At 46.3% G+C, this 20086-nt stretch overlaps 1 protein-coding gene and 1 long non-coding RNA gene across 20 annotated transcripts in view; one reads left to right on the top strand and one right to left on the bottom strand.

Annotated features, from left to right (window-relative positions):
• The window catches only part of DISP1 (dispatched RND transporter family member 1), a 169390-nt gene that overhangs the window by 106480 nt on the left and 42824 nt on the right, over positions 1-20086 (bottom strand). The gene's annotated exons all lie outside the window — the stretch shown is intronic.
• The window catches only part of LOC120400440, a 57344-nt gene that overhangs the window by 25709 nt on the left and 11549 nt on the right, over positions 1-20086 (top strand). For all 9 annotated transcript variants that reach the window (XR_005595808.1, XR_005595811.1, XR_005595810.1 and 6 more), the window contains 2 exons: positions 8389-8587; positions 14189-14249. This is a non-coding gene — a long non-coding RNA (uncharacterized LOC120400440). The remainder of the gene's footprint in view (positions 1-8388; positions 8588-14188; positions 14250-20086) is intronic.

The raw sequence follows: 20086 nt of genomic DNA, 5'->3' as shown, positions 1-20086 counted from the left end.
TGAGCCCCAACCAGCTGCACCCGGACCTCCACCCCACAAAGCCCCACTCCCACCAGCATCCGGACCCCCATGCTGAGCTCCCCACATGCAGACCCCTCTGCCAAGCCCCATCCTCTCACACTCAAACCCCTCGCTGAGTTCCAACCACGGTCACCAGGACCCCCCTGCAGAGTCTCACTGCCCCTCCACCTGGACCCCCCCATCAAATTCTTGTGCATCCAGATCCCCTCGCACTCTCCACCAAGCTGCCCACACCTGGCTTGCCCAACACAGAACCCTTTCATCCCACACCTGGATCCCCCCACACTTGGACCCTGCCGGGCTGAGCTTGCCTGTCCACATCTGGTGCGCTTGGCATGGAAGGACTGGGCCTCAGGTGTTTCTGGGGCAGGCCTGGCCTATGCGCTGTGTGAGGGTCGGGTGCAGCCTCATTGCCAAATCTCTGTCCCAGGAGGGAAAGGGGGCTGCAGGGCGATCTCCCACTTCCATGCAGCCAGTGTCCTGTGCTCCCCACTGCCATGCTAGAGCCTCCACATTTATTTATTGACAAATAAAATTAGCGGAATTTTAAAATATTGTACACAGAATTTTTATTTTTTTTGGCGCTGAATTCCCTTGGGAGTATTTGACAAAGGCTGGAAGTGCTGCAGAAGTCTTCAGGAAGGAGGGGCAGGAGACAACCTTATGTTGTGAAACCCAGGCCCTAAAGTAGTCTCTAACCTGCCTGCTCTGCAGCATAGACACAGGCTAAATTGCAAGTTAGAAAACTCAGGCTCCAATAGTCCTCCAATACCTTCCCACAATTCTAAGGACTCTATTTTGCTGCCCTTCTACCTACTCAATTCCTTTGAACCAGAAGTTACTTGCCAGTTTACATACACTTAGTTAACATTTGAGTGCTCCATATGCGCTCAGAACTCAGACGCTCGGGAGACCGTCGTCCCAGTGGGAGGCTAGCTGGCAGAGGCTCACACCAGTGTTCTGGTGGACTACTGATATGAGGTCTGTAGGGTCCACAATTTGGAGTGATGTACCTTACTGGTCTGGGTGATCCCCGAAACCTCACAGTGCCTGAAATCACCACCTGTATGACAACATCACCAACAGCCTGTCAAAGGAAGAGATTAAGCTGATGGTGATTCAGCAGAGGGAGAGAAAAAACTTGAAATCCACATAGCAAAAGACAAAGGACATCAATAGCAAGTCTGGAAACTCACTGTCAACCTGCTCCTGCTACAAGGAGTAGGACCAGGTGCTCAGCACCACCCCAACCACACAACTCACTGTTGTGCCTGACAGGCTTTGGAGACTGAAGATGTTTATTTTTGGACTGCAGCCAGAGACCCTTGGCAGCAGATAGGCATCCTCTGCCTGGAATCCACAGACCTGGTTTGCGGAAGGGGCCAGGGAACAGACCAGCAAAGAAGCAGCAGCATAGCCACAGCTGGGTAAGAGGCCACTACCATCTTTGCTATTGTTTGGGGGAAAATACAGCACATGTGGGAAGGTTTTGCTGTGCTATGACCAATGCAATTATTGTTATGGAAGCTACTATGTGCCGCAGGACACCCTTTACTTCAATTGAGCACTTGTTTGGACCCAGGCACCCACCCAGGCCTCTTGGGAGAGGACCCTCAACCAGTAGAGGAAAAGAAAAAGGATCAGGGACAATCAACTGCAGGACATGCAGAAGGACGCTGACTGCAGGTTGGACCAGCACTTAGAGATCCAGAGTCAAATGATGGAACACAGGAAGAGGGAGGCGATAATGGTGCCAGAGTACTTCAAGCACAACAGTGTTGCGGGAGCAGAACTGACAGCAGCAGAGGGAACTAAGCAGCTCTGTTAGCCAGAAGGTGACAGACCCCCAGCACCTGAACGTATGGACTCTCCTCTATGCTACCATGTTTTGCAGCCAGCACAGTGAATGGAAAATTCTGGAGGAGATGTATGGAATGAGCCAATTAATGCATTAGTGGAATGGAAGTGTACCTGGGCAGATGTATCCTGTTCACTCTACCTGACATAGAATCATAGAATTCAAGATCAGAAGGGACCATTATGATCATCTAGTCTGACCTCCTGCAAGATGCAGGCCACATAAGCCGATCCACCCACTCCTGAACTAATTCTCTCCCTTGACTCTGCTGTTGAATGCTCCAAATCGTGATTTAAAGACTTCAAGTAGCAGATAATCCACCAGCAAGCGACCCCTGCCCCATGCTTCGGAGGAAGGCGAAAAACCTCCAGGGCCACTGCCAATCTACCCTGAAGGAAAATTCCTTCCCGACTCCAAATATGGCGATCAGCTGAACCCCGAGCATGCGGGCAAGACTCTCCAGCCAGACCCTCTGGAAAAGGCTAACAATATCCCAACATTGACCCTTTGTACTAATTACCAGTGTGGCACGTTATTGACCTATTGACTAAACCCGTTATCCTATCATACCATCCCCTCCATAAACTTATCCAGCTTAATCTTAAAGTCATGGAGGTCCTTTGCCCCCACTGTTTCCCTCGGTAGGCTGTTCCAGAATTGCACTCCCCTGATGGTTAGAAACCTTCGTCTAATTTCAAGCCTAAATTTCCTAACTGACAATTTATATCCGTTTGTCCTCGTGTCCACATTAGCACTGAGCTGAAATAATTCCTCTCCTTCCCTGGTATTTATCCCTCTGATATATTTAAAGAGTGCAATCATATCTCCTCTTAACCTTCTTTTGGTTAAGGAAAACAAACCGAGCTCCTCAAGTCTCCTTTCATACGACAGGCCTTCCATTCCTCGGATCATTCTAGTGGCCCTTCTTTGTACTTGTTCCAGTTTGAATTCATCCTTCTTAAACATGGGAGACCAAAACTGCACACAATACTCCAAATGAGGTCTCACCAACGCCTTATATAACGGGACTAGCACCTCCTTATCTCTACTAGAAATACCTCACATAATGCATCCCAAGACCGCATTAGCTTTTTTAACGGCCACATCACATTGCCTACTCAGTCATCCTATGATCAACCAGGAATCCTAGGTCCTTCTCCTCCTCCGTTACTTCCAACCGCATGCAACCGCAGAGGAAAGAGAATGGCTACACTGGGGTTTGCAATTCTATTACCAGTGACACTGCACCGACTGGTGTTACTGTTGGTTTAATCTGCATGCTGATTATTAACATTTACACTACATAGTGGCAGCTGAGATGCTTGTGGTTTTAATTATTTATTTGCACAATTAATCAGTGTGCGAGTGCTTGGGAAACAAAAAAAAGAGACAGGAAATATCCTTTCAATGAAGTCTCAAATAACTGATATGTATAGCGAATCACCTTGCTCCACATTTCCCCATGGAAAGCCAGGAGGTGGTCACACAGCGTAACCCTTGCTCTTCTAGACCCAGCCCAATTACCAGAAGTGCACTTTCTGGTTGCCTGTACCATACTTGTAAACCAGCACTGTCTTCCACCCAGTCCTGATAAAAGTTCTCCCCCTTATTTAAACATACACTGCGCAGTGCACTGCACACCCCAACATGAATGGCACTGGACACACGGACATCTAAACAGATCTGCAGGCAGTGCCTTCTTGTCCAAACAGGTGATTACCTGATCTTCTGAGCACCCTAGTGTCATACATTCTGTAAGTGCATCCCCTTTTGGGGTTCATGAACCTCCCTCTATGGTCGTCCATAATGAGTGAGTAGCATCTTTTCTGGATGACATATTCATGCACACTTGTGGGGTGAAGTGACAGGGACACAGACAATGGCCACGTGTCATTAATGGCCAGCACAGTTCAGGAACCCCATCTCCCAAAGCCGGCTAATATTTTGGGGGCATTAGCAATTGTCATCACACATGGGTAGGCCCCTATCAAATTCATGGCCATGAAAAACGTGCCATGGACCGTGAAATCTGGTCTCCCCCCGTGATATCTGATCTTTTGTGTGCTTTTACCCTATACAATACAGATATGACGCGGAAGACCAGCGTTTCTCAAATTGGGGGTCCTTACCCAAAAGGGAATTGCGGGGGAGGGGGTGTCACAAGGTTATTTTAGGAGCAGTATTTTGTCATCCTTACTTCTGTGCTGCTGCCTTCAGAGCTGGACAGACAAAGAGCAGTGGCTGTTGGCCAAGTGCCCAGCTCTGAAGGTGGTGCCCCACCAGCAGCAGCAGCACAGAAGTAAGAGTGGCAATACCATACCATGCCACCTTTACTTCTGCACTGTTGCTGGCAGAGGCTCTGCCTTCAGAGCTGGGCTCCTAGCCAGCAGCCACCACTCTCCAGCTGCCCAGCTCTGAAGGCAGCACTGCCACCTGCTGCAGTGCATAAGTAAGGGTAGCAGTACCATAACCTGCCCATACAATAACCTTGTGCAGTGGTGAATTTAGAGTTAGTGGGGTCCTGCGCACAGCTTCATTTTCGGGAGACCCCTTCCGCAAGACCCAGCCAAGAAAAAGAACATTCTCTCTTATCTACTCCCCCCGTTTTTCATTCTTTTTTTCTTCATCCTCCTCCTATAAAGTAAAAGGAAGTAAATGAAAATAAAATGAGGAACCTTGATTGGGGCGGGGAGTTGGGGTGCAGGAGACTGTGCGGGGGGGTCAGCCTCTGGGAGGAAGTTTGGGTGCGGGCTCTGGGCTGGGGCAGGGGTGTGACGCTTACCTTGGGCGGTGCAGCTCCCAAAGCAACCGGCACACCCCTCTGGCAGCAGCTCCTAGGCAAGGAGGGGGGCAGGGGGTCTCTGTGCACCACTGCCCGCAGGTGCCACCCCCACAGTTCCTATTGGCTGCAGTTCCCAGCCAATGGGAGCTGCGGAGTCGGTGCTTGGGGCAGGGGCAATGCGCAGACACACACAAACACCCCAGGGGCTGCAGGAACATGCTGGCCACTTTCGGGAGCGGCACGGCGCGGAGGGAGGGAGGCAGCATAGGCAGGGAGCCACCGCCTTAGCCCTACTGTGCTGCTACTGGCACATCTCTGTGCATCCCTTGGTGGGAGGGGGGCAGCGGATCTCTGTTTACTGCCTGGGGCAGGGGCAACGCACGGAGCCACCTCCTGCCACCAGGGACACACAGAGACATGCCAGCAGCCAGCTGCTTCCGGGAGCAGCGCAGGGCCCCCGGCCACGGAATGCAGCCAGTCTGCCTGCCTCAGCCCTACTGCGACGCCGGCCGGGACTCAGGGGCAGGTTGTCAGATTAGATTGGTCTTGCATTTTGGGAGCCCCCTGTCACTGCGGGCCCCGTGCCACTGCACTGTTTCATGGTAAATCCGCCTCTGGCCTTGTGACCACCCCACGACTCCTTTTTGAATCTGGATCCCTACAATTACAACACTGTGAAATTTCAGATTTAAACAGCTTAAATCATTAAACTTACAATTTTACAATTTACAATTTAAAAATCCCATGACTGTGAAATTGACCAAAATGGACTGTGAAATTGGTAGGGCCCTACATATGGGTAAACCACAACAATAGCTGCCACCCAAACCTCAACCATCACAGCACCTACAGCTGACTTGACCACACTGAACTGGTTAGTCACTGACTGAGAGCAGTCTGGGGTAGCAAGCTTCCAGATGGCAATAGCAGCCCACTTCTGGCCTGGCATGGCCTCCCTCATCAATGTGTCCTGGTGCTGGAAGATCAGGGCAAGCCCCTCACATAAGACCCTGAAGCTCTCCTTCCTCATGCAGTAGTTCTGGAGCCAGTGCTGGTCATCCCAGGGCTGCAGGATGATGCAATCACACTACTCTGTGCTCGTGGCCCTGCTCCAGACCAACTGGTCAGCAAAGAGGAGATTCCACAGCTGTTACAACCTGAATCAGCTGTCTCCACTCCACCACATTTTCATGCAGCCCTCCTCATCAAGCATGTCACCCTCAGACGTGATGACAATATGCTGCCAAAATGTCATCTATTGTGTCTCAAACACTCTGCTTCTACTTGTAGAAACGGGCATTGCATTAACTACGCCAAAAGTCCTGAGCTGGATCCATGCCTGGGCACCATCTAGAATGGAGGTTGCAGGCAGAAATGAGAAGTGTGCCAAGCCAGAAGTGCAGTAGTTAACAGTGTTGATAAGCTAAGATCATTTCAGTACAAGGGTCCAGGAAGAACAGACAATACTGCAAAACAATTCATAGAGCAGTATAGCTTACTGCAGTGCTCAGAATCATGGAACATGCCCCCTGAAACCCTAGCACCTAACCCAGGTTACTGCAGTAGCAGTGTGGATGCTGCTCCATGGGTATGACTTGAGTGTGGCTTTGCAGCACACATACTTGCAGCTGGGCTTGCTTAGCCCAGGTTCCCAGGGCAGCGATTTATATGCAGGGCTGGCTCCAGGCACCAGCTTGGGGCAGCAGATTCTACAGGGGCGGCATTCCGCCCAATCCTAGGGCTGCACAGACTTTTTTTTTTTTTTTTTTTTTGGTTTGCCGATCCGGCCGCCCTGTAGGGGGCGGTGGCATGAAGGAGGGGAGCACCCTGCTGGGAGTGGGCTGTGCGCTCCGTCTGCCCCAGCCCGGCACCCCGCGTTCTTCCCTCCCTGCCGACCGGAACGGCGCGGAGCCTGCCCGGCAGGCGGTGTGGCGGTCAGGGCCATGTGGCGAGCGCCCCGCTGAAGCCCTGGCTGCCCCCCTTCTCTCTCTCCTCCCCGCTCCCTCCCCCCCTCCGCTAGCTGGGGCACGTCTGCAGTGCAGGCGTCCCCCTGCACCCTGGCTCTGGCCACCCCGCAGGTTTGTTTTTTTCCCCCCTGCTTTGCCGCTCCGGCCGCGCTGCAGGTTTCCTCCCTCCCCCTCCTTGCTGCTCCGGCCGTGCCGCAGGTTTTTTTTTTTTAAACCTGCTTTGCTGCTCCGGCTGCACCGCAGGTTTTTTTCCCCCCCTGCTTTGCCGCTCTGGCCACTCCACAGGTTTTTTTTTTTTTTTGCTTGGGGCGGCAAAAAAGCCAGAGCCGGCCCTGGTTATATGGGCCCATGGTGCCTGTGAGCCAGCAAATTCGGGCCTGGGGGTCTCTCCCCCAGCCCTGCTGCTGCCACTGTGTGCCTGCCCCAGATCGTCCCTGCCTGCCCTGGGCAGCGGGCAGAGAGTCACCACCTGTGGAGGGAGGTGGTACACACGTGATTGGCAGCCCCCCGGTACCCACCACAGGGGAGGCGAGGGAGCTTCGTGGACCTGAAAGCAGCCTGGCCCCTAAAAGTACATGCAGTGACTGTGCCAGGTGAGTGTGCTGCCGGGGGGGGGGGGTGGGAAGAGGAGAGGAAGAGTGGGGCCCCTCTCCTGGAGCTCGCTGCTGCCGATGGGGAGAGTGTTGGGGGTGGGGACTGTGGAGTCCTCCTCTCTGGCCCCAGCACTGGGGCAGCCTGTCTGCGCCCCAAACTCATCACAGCCCCATCCCACCCCAAAGCCTGCACCCCCAGCCAGAGCCCTCAACCCCCACACCCCAACACTGCCTAGCCCTGAGCCCCTCCCACACCCCAAACCCCTCATCCCCGGCCAGCCAGAGCCCTCACCCCCCAGCCCACATTGTGCAATTTCCATCCTATTCAATAATTTTTTCCTTCCTCACTGTAGATTAATTGCAAATGAGAACCAAAATATATTTAAGACATTACTGCCCCCAAAATGTAGATTTTGTAAAATAAGGTTTTACAAAGCACAATATTAAAATAAATGTTATTAGGCTTTAAAAAATTCCATTGAATACAGTTGGTTTGGATTTATTCATGCCTCTGCGGCATTTACAACCCAAAAAAGTGCAGCATTTCTAGGGCATAAGAACCAGAAAATGAAGGCGGCCAGTCTGTTTACTTCTTTTTTGCCTACATTGTTTTGCTTAGTTCAGGCATTAACAAAGAGCAAAACTGGCCAGAAGTGAAATAAAAAAACATTTATAATCTCAGGAGTTGTAAATGAGACTGGTGAGAATTTTTTTTTTAATTTTATCCTGACAGTTCTTTTTAACTGAATATAAACATTAAGAACCAGTAAGATACCAGAACACTAATTTCAATTCCTTGCATGCTGAATGGTCTGGAAAATAACTAAGTAGTACAGGGATTAGCAATGGGATATAAAGTTTTTTAGCTCTAAACCACTTGTTTATGTCCACCACAGGTCAATAAGGATCAAAAATAATCAAACCGTTTTTTAGTTGCTTATGTAAAATGAATCTGATCTCTATTTACAGTACAATTATTAGTCTTTGCAAAAGGGTTGAATGAATTCTTGGGCAACCATCAAGCTTTTTCCTCACTACTGGTAAAGTTTAGGGCGATGGCTGTTTAAAAATAAATAAATAAATCAAAATAATCTCATCTCTCCAAAGCAAAAAGATTTCTTCTCCTTAGAGGAATGCCTGAGAAAACAGATCAATCTTGTTTTGCAGAGTACCCTGAAGACTGAACTTGAGCTCCACCGGACTCAGGGTGGATGTGGAACATGCAGATTTTAGAGTCAAGGACACTCTGAGCAGCATACCCTGCATTAAGAACCTAGATGTACAATTCTGTAGTCTGTTCACTCCATTGCCCTGCTAATCTCATCTACCATATGAAGAGAAAATTTCCCCAGCCATCTTCAAAAATGTAACTAAATTTATTATCTTAAACAATAAAAGAAGATGCAAGTATATTAATGTGTTTTAGCAGCAGACCTCTAGTATTCTTAAAAACTGATTTATGTCAGGAATATAATCTCAAATCTACAGATTCTTTACTGGAAGTGGTGAATATAATTCAGCTGCAAGCACATTTTTGCTTGTTACCCAAGACCACACCTTTTTTGCACAGAACATTTTATGAAGCTCCCTCCAGACAAAAGTTTTTAATTAGAAGTGTGTCAGAAAACTCTGCCTCAAGCTGTCTCAAATTTTGGAGCATTACTCTTTGGCCTGGTCTACACTAGGAGTTTGTCGAATTTAGAAGCGTTAATTCGACTTAACCGTGCACCCGTCCACACGAGGAAGCTAATTAGTTCGACCTAGAGGGCTCTTTAGTTTGAATTCTGTACTCCTCCCCGACGAGGGGAGTAGCGCTAAATTCGACATGGCCATGTCGAATTAGGCTAGGTGTGGACGGAAATCGATCTTAGTAGCTCCGGGAGCTATCCCACAGTGCACCACTCTGTTGACGCTCTGGACAGCAGTCCGAGCTTGGATGTTCTGACCAGCCACACAGGAAATGCCCAGGGAAAATTTGACACGCTCCAGCGCCTTGTGGATGTTCTGCAGGACCGCAGGCAGGAGGACAGAGCCCCCCTGCACTGTATCTGCAATCACTATCCCCCGCCACAAAGTCCCAAACCCCCCTCACCCAAAGTAACAAGAAGGAGGGGCGACAGGGGCCATGAAAACTGTCACTGCACCCCTGCAGAGTGCACAAATACAAGAAGGCTCTCATTCCCTAAATGTTGAGAAGTCCTTCCCTTCCTGGCTCACCGAAGCCCCAATCCCAGTTTCATCCCCTAACTGTGTAGATGATTATTAAAAGTAGTTTGCTGTTAATTACTATTTCCGTCAAGTTTTTCTACAGAAGACTGTCTGTGAAGGGGGGGGGGGGAAGGGGGTTGTTAATTGCATAGGACAGTCACCTTTACCAGGGTACAGACACGGGGGCAGGATCAACAGCAGGTCACACACACAGTGCAGTCAGTAGGCACCCTGGTCGGTCTGGGAGGTGTTTTCCATGTTCTGTGTGGTTTGGGGGTACGTGACTTTGTGGCATGGGAGGGCGGTTACAGAACTTATGCAGCGGTCCTTGTCCCAGACCACAGAGCCATGCAGCAGGGGAATCTGTAACCGTCCTCCCCCGCCACAAGGTCACGTAGCCCCCGCACACAGAGTCCCGAAAAGGAGGGATGGCAGGCTCCGTTGAAACAACCAGTCCGGCACTGCAGACCGCTCTAGGAGCAGGAGCCTATCATTCCTCGAGTGTAGAAGCGGTGTTAACATCACTGCACACCCTACCCACCACAGTCTGCGTCCCTGTTTCAACCCTTTAACGCGAATTCATTAATAAAGAAAACGTTGTTAATTAAAAACATGAAACCGGATATCATAGGAATAACCGAAACATGGTGGAACGGTAGCCATGACTGGAGTACAGGTATGGAAGGGTATGTGCTATTTAGGAAGGACCGATGCAAAGGTAAAGGTGGGGGAGTAGCATTGTACATCAATAATGAGGTGAAATGAAATGAAATAACTAGCAATGCAATGGATAATACGGAGTCTGTCTGGGCAATGGTCACATTGGGGAAGAAAACTACCAGAGCCTCACCCGGGATAGTGCTATCTAGCTTGGAGACGGATAGAGAGCTCTTTAATGTTTTTAAGGAAGTAAACACTAATAGGAACTGCTTGATCATGGGGGACTTTAACTTCCCGGATATAGATTGGGAAACAAATGCTAGTAATAATAATAGGGCTCAGCTTTTCCTAGACGTGATAGCTAATGAATTCCTTCATCAAGTGGTTGCTGAACCGACGAGGGGATGCCATTTTAGATTTGATTTTGGTGAGTAACGAGGACCTTGTTGAGGAAATTGTAGTGATCATGAGCTAATTCATTTCAAAATAAATGGGAGGATAATCAATAGTGCATCTGAGACTAAGGTTTACGATTTCAAAAGGGCTAACTTTACTAAATTAAGGTGACTAGTTAGGGAAGTGGACTGGACTAACATACTTAGGGATCTAAAGGCAGATGATGCCTGGGGTTACTTCAGGTTGAAGTTGCAGGAGTTGTCAGAGGCATGTATCGCAGTTTTAGACCGAGCTGGATGAGCACAGGAGTGGAAAATGGGAGGGATCAGCAAAGAAACCTACCTAAGCAGTGAGAAAGGCATGGAGATGGACGGTTTTTAGCCATATAAATAGGAAGAAAACCAAGAAAGAAGAAGTGGGACCGCTTAAAACTTTAAACGGAGTGGAGATTAGGGATAATCTTGGAATGGCACAATATCTGAACGAATATTTTGCCTCGGTCTTTAATAAGGCTAATGAAGGGTTAAGGAATAGTGATAGTGGGACCGATGGGAATGAAAATATGGGGGTAGACATTACGGTATCTGAGGTAGAAGCCAAACTTGAACAGCTGAACGGAAGTAAATCGGGGGTCCCGGATAATCTTCATCCTAGAATATTAATAATTTTTAATAAATCTCTAAATTCGGGATTGTACCGTTTGACTGGAGATTAGCGAATGTAGTTCCTATATTCAAGAATAACTACAGGCCTGTTAGTTTAACATCTGTAGTATGCAAAGTCATGGAAAAAATCTTAAAAGAGAAAGTGGTTCATGGCAACTGGGATAGATTACAGCATGGGTTAAACCAACCTGATCTCCTTCTTTGAGAAAGTAACAGATTTTTAGACAAGGGAAATGCGGTGGATCTAATATATCTGGATTTATGAAGAATTACTGGTTAAATTGGAAAAGATGGGGATCAAATGAAAATCCAGAGGTGGATAAGGAGCTGGTTAAAGGGAGACTGCAGAGGGTCGTATTGAAGGGGAACTGTCGGGTTGGAGGTTACCAGTGGAGTTCCTCATTCAATCTATTTATTGCTGACCTGGGAACCAAGAGTAGGAGTGGGCTGATAAAGTTTGTGGATGACACCAAGTAAGTATTGCCAATTTGGAAAAGGATCGGATATCCTCCAGGGAGATTTGGATGACCTTGTAAACTGGAGTATTAGTAACAGGATGAAATTCAATAGTGAGAAGTGTAAGGTTATGCATTTAGGGATGACTAACAAGAATTTTAGTTATAAGCTGGGACGCACCAGTTGGAAGTAACGGAGGAGGAGAAGGACCTAGGAGTCATGACTATGAGTAGGCAATGTGATGTGCTAATGCGGTCTTGGGATGCATTAGTATCTCTAGTAGGGATAAGGAGGTGCTAGTCCCTTTATATAATGAGACCTCATTTGGAGTATTGTGTGCAGTTTTGGTCTCCCATGTTTAAGAAGGATGAATTCAAACTGGAGGTACAAAGAAGGGCCACTAGAATGATCCGAGGAATGGATGAAAGGAGACTTGAGGAAGGATAAGAGGAGATATGATTGCACTCTTTAAATATATCAGAGGGATAAATACCAGGAAGGAGAGGAATTATTTCAGCTCAGTGCTAATGTGGACACGAGGACAAACGGATATAAATTGTCAGTCAGGAAATTCAGGCTTGAAATTAGGGTTTCTAACCATCAGGAGTGCAATACTGGAACAGCCAAGGACCTCCATGACTTTAAGATTAAGCTAGATAAGTTTATGGAGGAGATGGTATGATAGGATAACGGGCTTAGTCAATAGGTCAATTAAGTGCCACACTGAAGTAAATAGTACAATGGGTCAATGATATGATATAACCCTTTTCAAGAGGGTCTGGCTGGAGAGTCTTGCCCGCATGCTCGGGGTTCAGCTGACCGCCATATTTGGGGTCGAGGAAGATTGGCAGTGGCCCTGGAGGTTTTGCCTGCATCTTGCAGGAGGTCAGACTAGATGATCATAATGGTCCCTTCTGATCTTGAATTCTATGATTCTATGAACAATGTTCCATTAACTTTATTTTTAAACGTGTGTTGGAAGGGGGGAAACGTGGTGAACGGGGTATGTAACCGCAGAAGAAAGTCAACAGTAACTGAAGCAGGGGCAGGTTCAGCTTCTCTGTAAAGAAACTGAACAGTCACAGGTTACCCTGCTCCCTGAGGAATCTAGCTTTCAAAGCCTCCCGGATGCACAGCGCTTCCTGCTGGGCTCTTCTAATTGCACGGCTGTCTGGCTGAGCGTAATCAGCAGCCAGGCGATTTGCCTCAACCTCCCATCCCGCCATAAAGGTCTCCCCCTTGCTCTCACAGAGATTGTGGAGCACACAGCAAGCTGCAATAACAATATTGGTTTCGCTGAGATCCAAGCGAGTCAGTAAGCTCCTCCATCTCCCCTTGAGCCGTCCGAAAGCACGTTGAATGATGACAGTTACCCAAGACCACCCTCGACACATTTTTCCCCCCAGCGTGCATTGTGGGGAAATCCCAGAATTCAAATAGGCAGCGGGGACTGCGGGAACTGTGGGATAGCTTCCCACAGTGCACCGCTTCCAATGTCAACGCTTGCCCCGTTAGTGTGGACTCACAAAGTCAAATTAGTGTCCTTAGTGTGGACACACAAATTCGAATTAAGTTAAATCGAACTAATCTGGTAGTGTAGACATACCCTTTGGCTCTCAAGGTACAAACTTGAAATTTGGAAAAAGAACATTAAAAGAAGTACCTGTACCTGGATTAGTAACGACAGCAACACAGCCTGCAACTATGAGTTTCATCTGGCAGGAAGGAATCTCAGTGCAGAAATTTCTAGCTGGAGCTGTTTTCTGGGAGTTTTCAACAATTAAACATTGCCCCACTACAAAGTGTGGGACATCTGTGCTGATCACTGCAACATAGTATTCAGGAGGGGAAAAGTTGTATCAGTGCTGCAAACAGAGCATTTGAATAAAATATGGATTTTTTAAAAAGCGTGTGGGGTATAAACACTCTAGTACTAGATGTGTGAAGTAGAGGAAAATACAATAGGATGGTGATCAGGAATATTTGGGAAACAAAATAAAATGACTGAAAAAAAGATTACTACCACAGAATCCCCTTTAGAGGCACAGTAGCTACACATGCCGAGAGAGCTTATAAAAGGTGCATTAGTCGATCCACTCTCCTTAAATCTATTAGTAGTAGAGACTGCTACTCAAACAAGGACTAAAAACTCTAGTACCAAAGACTACGCAAAAGTAGTTGGAGTGTCCTGATTTTAATCCATGAAACTTAATTTTCAAGCTGGAAATCTCAAATCTCTGAAAACAGCATGTCTTTACAAATTAAACAACTTTATTACTATATGGAAATATTTCCCCACTAATTTAAGTCTGTTTTTAAAATTTAGCTCTCATAACCTAGGCAGCTGCCTACTTTTTTTAAACTGGCAACTGATAAACTAGGACAGGACAGGAATATGAAAAGAAACGCTGATTTGGTGATTAGGTGAGTAGCAAAGCCCTTTTACTGTACATCTGCCATCTCCCTGCCATCTCAAGATATATGCATAACAGAGTATTTCTAGCAAGTATTTTTCCTGTTTTACTTCTGAGCATGAAAGTAAAAGATGCTACTGTGAAATAATCTATCGTTTAACTTTACAGAAATTACCAACTACTTCTCTTCAGACCTTGCACTTCAAATATCAAAGCAAGGCAGTTAACGGTAAGGAACAATACAAATTCAAATCAGAGCACTAACAAATCTATCTAAAAATTTCTGCAAACATTGAAAGAAATACATTTACTAACATTGCAATGATCACAGCTCATAAAACTTGTAAACATTACTTCTGATTCAGAATGTTTTGTTTGGAGTTTGTGACCATTTAACTGTAAGGTTGCATTCATATTCAGGTGTCTAAACAGGATGGATAATTAGTTTACCCTGGAGACTATTCTCCCATTAACAAGCTAAGCATTTATAGGCATAACTCTTGTCAGCATTATATGCAGTTAAAACCCACACACGTTGAGGAGACAACAAACCCCTTTGTCTACAAAGGTCTCTATGTGCCTGTGACGGGTCTGGCACCCCAGCACCCCCTTGTGGCAGGGGGCCTAGCGCCGCGCCACTCACTTGTCCTTCGGTCTGCCCCTGGTAACCGGCATATTACGGCCTACCGGCCAGAGTCCATAAACGCCCCCTTCGGGGCGGGGTAGCACGGCCTAGCGGCCGGAGTCCATAAACACCCCCTTCGGGGCGGGGTAGCACGGCCTAGCGGCCAGAGTCCATAACCACCCCCTTCGGGGCGGGGTAGCACGGCCTAGCGGCCAGAGTCCATAACCATCCCCTTCGGGGCGGGGTAGCACGGCCTAGCGGCCAGAGTCCATAACCATCCCCTTCGGGGCGGGGTAGCACGGCCTAGCGGCCAGAGTCCATAGACACCCCCCCCCCCTCAGAGCGGGGTATTAAGGGGTGGGGTAGGGGGACTCGGGCCCGCCCTCTCCACCGAGCCCCGACCCAGGGCCCTGATTGTGGCAAGCTCTCCTTGCTGCCCGCTCGGCGGGGATCCGCCCGCAACACGCCGAGCGGTACTGCAGCTTTAAGGCTGTCAGTCTCGACAATCCCCCTGGGTCACTTCCTACCCTGTCTAGCCGGACGTCTGCGTTGTGGGAGCGGTTCCCCCGTGGGTCCCTCACGGCCGGCGTCCCTCCCTGGGGTCTCCGGGGCGGCCTCTGCTCAGCTGACACCCCGGTCCAGGCTCATGGGCTCTCCTTCTGCAGGAGCTGACGGTCTGCGTCCTTCTCCCCCGGTGGCCAGCCCAGACTGAGCAGACCTGCAGGCTTTTATACCGGTCTGCCAGTTGGAGCATGCCCAGCAGAGCTTCCTGGGCGTGGCTTCCTCTGCTAGCAAAGAAGGGTTAACCCCTGCTGTACCAGTGCGGGGCTGTCCCGCCCCGTCACAGTGCCACAGAAATACATCAGAGGTGCTGCAAAGGCCTAGATTTTCTAAACACATATCCAGTGCAATTCCTTGTAAACACGCCACGTGATGCAAATGTAACTAAAAATGTTAACAAACAATATTGTGCTAAATGCCTGCAACAGGGTAATAAGGCCAATGAGCTGATTTTCTGATTAAACAAAAACTACAGTTAAAGTGAAAAATAAATAAATAAAATACAGGTAAAGTGATACAATTGTATATTTGCAAATTAGATACAATTAACTTAGGTTTAAACAGAGACTGGGATGGTTAGGTCATTACACTAATTGAATCTATTTCCCTATGTTAAGTTCTCCTCACACCTTCTATGGGTCATCTCAATTATCACTTCAAAGGTTTTTTTTCCTCTCCTGCTGAGGATAGCTCATCTCAATTGATTGGACTCTTCCAGTTGGTATGCGTACTTCCACCTTTTCATGTTCTCTGTATGTATAAATATCTCCTGTCTGTGTATTCCAATCTATGCATCCGAAGAAGTGAGCTGTAGCCCACGAAAGCTTATGCTGAAATAAATTTGTTAGTCTCTAAGGTGCCACAAATACTCCTGTTCTTTTAACTGTATATTTGGGTTCCCCCCCCAGGTTAAAAGTCTTCTTTAAAATTTGAATTCTAGTTTTATGTAAAATATAATTTCTCAAGGCCATGTCTACACTAGCACTTATGTCAGCGAAACTTTTGTCGCTCAGGAGTGTGAAAAGCAAAAAAACCACCCCTGAGCAATGCAAGTTTTGCCGCCATTAGCACTGTGTGCACAACACTATGTCAGCAGGAGACGCTTGTTGAGCTGGTTTTATGTTGATGGGAAAGCTCTCTCCCATCGGCATAAAAGCCAAAAGAGTGCTCTTAAAGCAGCACAGCTAGATCGGCACACCTGTGCTACTCTAAGCTTATAAATATAGACATGGTCTGACATGTCTTGTAAACACAAGAGGAAGGTGGCTCTAGAAGTTCATCTCTGCCAGTGCTAACTGAACGGTGCCAGCAGTTTTGGTGGTGGAGCCACATGGCTAGTGAAAATCTTTGCCTGAACAGGTGTTATAAATAGTGCTGGGGTAAAATTGGCCAATGGTGCAACATAATCAGCAACCTGTCCAGATAAGATGGCAGCTAGCCACTTATTTTAGTGACTGGGGGTTTGCTGGCATTAACTTTAATTATGAAAACTGGATTTTTTGTGGGGGAAGGGATGGGAAGAGAGAGGTGGAAATCCATATTATAAGGACTAACTCTAAAAACAGAGTCCCTAGTACTCTACATTTATAACAACTATCAGAGGAATGTGGAATTTTATAAACATTAACTCTCAATGTCCACATCAAATGGACAACAGTACAACATTTTGCAGCCTGGCAATTCACTTTGCTTCTCTGCATCTCAGTTTACCCAAGGCCAAATGCAAGTCAGAGGCAGGGCTGAGACTAGAAACCAGGGGTCCTGGCAGGTTGGACTGTGCCTATTGCTTACCTGCAGAAGGATAGCACAGCCTGCACAGGCTGGGAGGGGAATGCTTATGTTGCCCATGGCTGGTGGAGTTGAGGAGCATCAAACTAGCGTAAATGTTAAATATTATTTATATTAATACCTAATCCTGATTTGAATCTTAAATTCTCTGCCTCAGTACTACCTTGTGGCAGTCAGTTCTGCAGCTTAGTTGTGTACTGTGTAAAAAAGTATGTCAATTTTTAAAGAAATGCTATCAGTTTGAAATCTAATATCTTTTAGAAAATGAGTTTAAAAGTATCTTCAGTTATAAATGGAGACCCGCTACAGTGGAACTCTGCAAGTACAGAGCCTCAGGGTGTATTCCAAATAGAACCCAATGCAGGACTGGAGACTAAGGGCCAGGTTTTTAAAAGGTATTTAGGTGCTAAATGATTATATAGGGGGAAAGCAATGAAAGCATCCCTCTGTATATAGTTAATTAAATATACAAAGTAAAAAAAACTGAAGAGAAAAAATAAATCGAGTTTTTAGGTATTATAATCTCGGATATTACTTGGATAGAACTGTGATTAAGACGATGTTCCTTAAAATGTGTTTTCTTTTAATTTAATTGTGTGTCTTCTTGATAACACTGACATTTCTGCAGACTCACCATTTTGTTGCAATTTCTACACATTGTATTTGCCAAGACTAAAGACAAGCAGTTATTTCTGATTTAAAAAAAACAACACAGGATTAAGGGCTGTGAAATGCAGCCAGACATCTGATTCCTATATAGTCTGCACCTGTGACATGATCATGATTAAATGGTTGAAATTAAGCACCACCATGACAGGGACACACAGCATTGAAGCAATATATACTTTTCTACACTTCCCTGCTTTACCATCATGTGAAAAATGCCAGTTACTGGACACTTGAGAAGGCTGAAGTTACTTGTGAACTTGGGATGCAACAAAACTCACCAAGCTTCCTCAACCAAACCCACGCTGAGATGCAATGGACTAACATACTAACAGATGTAACAAACTCTTGACAATCAATGTAATTACGAATTGTATTTGAAAAAATGAACACACACATTAAGATTTCAAAGACAAGCTCTCAAAGCTAGGAAATGAATTGAGGTTGTCCATGCAACCTTAATTTGAGCCGCCTTTGCATGTGCATTATGATCCAGTCTTTAGTTAAATGATCACTAGCATGTTTTCCACAGGACCCTTGCCTCATTCATTTCACAGGATGGACAGTGCTCGATGAATGGGTTGCTATCTAATATTTATTTTTATCTTTATCATTCAATGTGCACCCTCTTGTCATATTTACTGCACTCTCTTCAGACTCAGCTCTAAACACTGAACTGCTAATTTCCTCATGGGCTTATTTATGGTGTTCACCATAGGATCTGAGTGTTTCACAAACACTAATGAATTTAGCTTCACAATTCCCCCATGAGGTATTGTGGTATTAATATCCCCATTTTAAGGATGGGTAACTGAGGCAGAGAGAGACTAAGATAAAAAATGAGCTTTAATTTTGGGTGTCTGACGTGAGTGTCCAGTAGCTGGAATGCATCTACCAATCAGACTTATGCCCTGAGTCTTCACGATATTTAGCAGTTGGCACTTTTTAGGTTCAGAGCACAGATCCCATTGACTTCAGTTACCCTTATGAGTGTTCAGCACTTCTGTAAACCAGCCCCAAGCATCTGAAGGTGAGCACCCAGACAGAAAAAAACATGTAATTAGTAGCCACTTGTTAAAAAAAAAAAAAAAAGTTTGGTTTCAGTGACTTTCCTAGAATCATACACAACCCTGATTCATTCCCTGAGCACTATCCATCCTGTGTACTGAATAAGGTAGAGTGTCAGGGGTGTGGGGGAGGGAGCATATCTCATACTGCATATGCACAAGGGGGTGAACCTTAATTAATCCCCTTGAGTATATGCATAAGGGGATGCAGTCTTAATTCTAGCACTTCCTGGTTTGAGTTCTTGATTTTGCAACAGTAACGTTCTTTGAACATCCTGATCCCTACGTCAGTCATCAGCCCAGTTGGAACCTTTAGATCTATACCACAGATCTCTGCCTCTTGTGCCAACAGAGCAATTGATGGCAGCAGGTTCCCATCTTGTATGTGGGATGAGGGCCACCCACTAAAGCAAGATCACATTTTGCTGGGGAGTTTCACAGCTATTTCCTGACAGCTAGGGACTGTTGAGAATGTAAAAGGAAAAATATCCTACTAAATAAAAAAAATGGAGCATATTGCAGAGGAAAGATTAAGGATTATCAAGTATACATTTGTTTAAATCTTTTACTATTTGGCAAGTTTTATTCAATTAAACTAGTTGTGAACAGTCAGACAAGTATATGGGCCCAGCCTTCCTCTGTTCAAGGAGAGGTTACCGCAGTACAGTTCTTAAGAAGGAGCTGATGTAAATCAAAGTGCTCTGTTGGCAAACACAAGCACTTTCTTCTATGAAGAAGTGCAATGAGTGCCACAGGATATCAAACTAATTTAGTTTCTACTTCAGAATTTCTCCTCATTTGGCAAAAGTAGGAATCTACGATAGAAGTTTTCTTGGAATGCTTCATGAGGCAAATTTTATCTTTTTTCTGCAGTCCCATTTCTGTAGGTCTCACTACACTTAAAATGCCTTTGAAGAATTAACTGTAGCTACTGCCATGTAGTGACAGAAGGAAAGCGCTATTCAAGCTAGGTCCAGAGCAAAAATACCCATATTCTTGGCATGCCTATGGATTAAGATCCCTAGCAGACCATATTTATTGAAAGTTTTACTGCTGTGCTCCTGGACTTGAAAGATAATATTTAGGTATGTATCATTTACAACCTACATAATTTATACAATGCACTTATGAGTAAACCTAGCAGAAGGCCAAATCCCAGTCAAACTAAGAGTTGTCCTATTTCACTAAAATGACTATGAGAAGTGTTCAGAAGAAGAGATTAGAGAACAGGACTATAAAAGTAAAAGTTTATTTTCCATATGATCCCGATAACCAAGGGAAAAGAAAGGACCTTGAAGGAGTGATATAGGTCTTTCTGCACTAAGGAATCCACTGCAACATGTGCTTTTTTGCACGTAT

The sequence above is a fragment of the Mauremys reevesii genome, linkage group 3 (assembly GCF_016161935.1).
Source record: "Mauremys reevesii isolate NIE-2019 linkage group 3, ASM1616193v1, whole genome shotgun sequence".
In the NCBI taxonomy this organism is placed as follows: Eukaryota; Metazoa; Chordata; order Testudines; family Geoemydidae; genus Mauremys; species Mauremys reevesii.
Note: the sequence above shows the minus strand (reverse complement) of the source record. Positions and strands in the feature narration are given on the sequence as shown.